We start from the raw sequence: 3,957 nt of genomic DNA, 5'->3' as shown, positions 1-3,957 counted from the left end.
CCCTTTCACGTTCGTGGGCATGGTGGGTCCCCTTTCACGTTCGTGGGCATGGTGGGTATCCCTGAAACAACCGGTTAATAGCTCGACCGATCGTCGCCAACACTGATTCACCTCTAGCGAGAACAACCGCACCACAACGGGTTACCGGTTGTTCATTTGCGTAACGTCACCAGCAAACGTACACGTCCATCGCCATTTGCAACGAGTATTGCATGCCTGTGTCAGGTGTCACAACACACTACGTCTGCCCACATAGACGCAACAACATGTGCACGCCTAGAGAACACGTGGAAGGTAGACCCCGTACGTATGCGGTGTCCATTGCGCGAACGACTGTCAGCCCGCCTCTGCAGCATGTCGCAGATGTGGAACGCGGTGCAACATGCTATCACGGTGTGTGAGAAGAGACGACTACGTCCGAATACACGCTCCACTACATCAACAGACTGCTCATGCTGATCGCCATCCAGGGCGTCCGTTCCTCCCACACGTCTGTATGGCGTACCACACTGCAATCCAGCTCTTATAGGGAGACGACACGTAGCTGCGTGCACAATATTTGGACTGTATGGTCCGCCGTTGCTAGGCGCTGTCGTCATACGGTCACATGGGCCACGATGTATCATTCAGTACATACGGAGCAATGTGCAGTACAGTTTGTGGGTTTTGCGTACATCGGCGGACAGGTGACAGGCCGTACCACAACGTAGGCTGAGTACGTCGGCATGCGAAGGGCATTGAACATGCAAACTTCTCACCGACCAGCTTGCGAAGGCAGGGGGGAAGGGGGGGGGCATGTACGTCCTGCTGCTATCCACACTACAGTGTATAGCAGGAGCATGTGGAAAGTCAGCAACACCTGCAAGGTGTTTAACATGACGCGATACACAGGGGACCGGGCAGTGCGAGTAGCGAACTATATTGCGAGGGTTGCGGTTAGGCAACACTACACTACTTTAACGGGTTGCATAACAATTACAGAGCAGGTTCAGCGACAACGTGCGTCAGGTTAAGGCGCAATATAGTTTAGGTTACGGCGCACTTTAGGTTAGGTTAAGGCACATTATAGGTTAGGTTAAGGCACAACATGGGTTACGTTAAGGCACAACATGGGTTACGTTAAGGCACAACATGGGTTAGGTTAAGGCACAACATGGGTTAGGTTAAGGCACAACATGGGTTAGGTTAAGGCACAACATGGGTTAGGTTAAGGCACAACATGGGTTAGGTTAAGGCACAACATGGGTTAGGTTAAGGCACAACATGGGTTAGGTTAAGGCACAACATGGGTTAGGTTAAGGCACAACATGGGTTAGGTTAAGGCACAACATGGGTTAGGTTAAGGCACAACATGGGTTAGGTTAAGGCACAACATGGGTTAGGTTAAGGCACAACATGGGTTAGGTTAAGGCACAACATGGGTTAGGTTAAGGCACAACATGGGTTAGGTTAAGGCACAACATGGGTTAGGTTAAGGCACAACATGGGTTAGGTTAAGGCACAACATGGGTTAGGTTAAGGCACAACATGGGTTAGGTTAAGGCACAACATGGGTTAGGTTAAGGCACAACATGGGTTAGGTTAAGGCACAACATGGGTTAGGTTAAGGCACAACATGGGTTAGGTTAAGGCACAACATGGGTTAGGTTAAGGCACAACATGGGTTAGGTTAAGGCACAACATGGGTTAGGTTAAGGCACAACATGGGTTAGGTTAAGGCACAACATGGGTTAGGTTAAGGCACAACATGGGTTAGGTTAAGGCACAACATGGGTTAGGTTAAGGCACAACATGGGTTAGGTTAAGGCACAACATGGGTTAGGTTAAGGCACAACATGGGTTAGGTTAAGGCACAACATGGGTTAGGTTAAGGCACAACATGGGTTAGGTTAAGGCACAACATGGGTTAGGTTAAGGCACACCATGGGTTAGGTTAAGGCACACCATGGGTTAGGTTAAGGCACACCATGGGTTAGGTTAAGGCACACCATGGGTTAGGTTAAGGCACAACATGGGTTAGGTTAAGGCACAACATGGGTTAGGTTAAGGCACAACATGGGTTAGGTTAAGGCACAACGTAGGTTAGGTTAAGGCACAACGTGGGTTAGGTTAAGGCACAACGTGGGTTAGGTTAAGGCACAACGTGGGTTAGGTTAAGGCACAACGTGGGTTAGGTTAAGGCACAACGTGGGTTAGGTTAAGGCACAACATGGGTTAGGTTAAGGCACAACATGGGTTAGGTTAAGGCACACCATGGGTTAGGTTAAGGCACACCATGGGTTAGGTTAAGGCACAACATGGGTTAGGTTAAGGCACAACATGGGTTAGGTTAAGGCACAACATGGGTTAGGTTAAGGCACAACATGGGTTAGGTTAAGGCACAACATGGGTTAGGTTAAGGCACAACGTAGGTTAGGTTAAGGCACAACGTAGGTTAGGTTAAGGCACAACGTGGGTTAGGTTAAGGCACAACATGGGTTAGGTTAAGGCACAACATGGGTTAGGTTAAGGCACAACATGGGTTAGGTTAAGGCACAACATGGGTTAGGTTAAGGCACAACATGGGTTACGTTACGGCACAACATGGGTTACGTTACGGCACAACATGGGTTACGTTACGGCACAACATGGGTTACGTTACGGCACAACATGGGTTACGTTACGGCACAACATGGGTTACGTTACGGCACAACATGGGTTACGTTACGGCACAACATGGGTTACGTTACGGCACAAATTAGGTTAGGTTACGGCACAAATTAGGTTAGGTTAAGGCACAAATTAGGTTAGGTTAAGGCACAAATTAGGTTAGGTTAAGGCACAAATTAGGTTAGGTTAAGGCACAAATTAGGTTAGGTTAAGGCACAAATTAGGTTAGGTTAAGGCACAAATTAGGTTAGGTTAAGGCACAAATTAGGTTAGGTTAAGGCACAAATTAGGTTAGGTTAAGGCACAAATTAGGTTAGGTTAAGGCACGATATAGGTTAGGTTAAGGCACGATATAGGTTAGGTTAAGGCACGATATAGGTTAGGTTAAGGCACGATATAGGTTAGGTTAAGGCACGATATAGGTTAGGTTAAGGCACGATATAGGTTAGGTTAAGGCACGATATAGGTTAGGTTAAGGCACGATATAGGTTAGGTTAAGGTACGATATAGGTTAGGTTAAGGTACGATATAGGTTAGGTTAAGGTACGATATAGGTTAGGTTAAGGTACGATATAGGTTAGGTTAAGGTACGATATAGGTTAGGTTAAGGTACGATATAGGTTAGGTTAAGGTACGATATAGGTTAGGTTAAGGTACGATATAGGTTAGGTTAAGGTACGATATAGGTTAGGTTAAGGTACGATATAGGTTAGGTTAAGGTACGATATAGCGTAGGTTCAGATACACATTGTTGTAGGGAAAGGTGTATTGGGGGGGGGGGCGGCAGGTTCGTTGATAGTGATTATCGTAATTGGATGCCTGCGGTATTATCCGATTTGTCACGTCAGGATGCACTTTTGGCTCATGACAGGCGGCGCTCCGATTCCATGGTTGTGGCAGATCTGTGTCTTTCATTCCTGCCATTGTTTGTGTGCTGTGACAGGAGGCAGTATTGTGATGTTGGGTGCACCACTGTGTAGGACATGTGTGGGTGTTCGTGGCTTAGCTGAGCAATGTGCGGATGTCGGAAGGGTGGGATATTGTGTTTTCTGGGTGGACCTCCCGGTCTGGTAATGATAGTGTGGATTGTGTCATGTGGCGGAGAGGATGCACTGGATGTTCTTCCATGCTGGTGGTTAGATATTGTGTGTGATAAGAGAGTAGTGTGTGATAAGAGTGTCTGGCTGACGTGTGGTTCTCATTGTGTGCAGAGTCTTTCAGCATGTATAGGGACGGTTGTATATATTATCTGTATTCTGATGGCTCTGCATCTATTACTAATCAGTGCCGTGTATACGGTTACTCTAG

The sequence above is a fragment of the Schistocerca serialis genome, unplaced genomic scaffold, assembly GCF_023864345.2.
Source record: "Schistocerca serialis cubense isolate TAMUIC-IGC-003099 unplaced genomic scaffold, iqSchSeri2.2 HiC_scaffold_360, whole genome shotgun sequence".
Lineage (NCBI taxonomy): Eukaryota > Metazoa > Arthropoda > Insecta > Orthoptera > Acrididae > Schistocerca > Schistocerca serialis.
The sequence above is the reverse complement of the archived record's forward strand: the minus strand, read 5'-3'. Positions refer to the sequence as shown.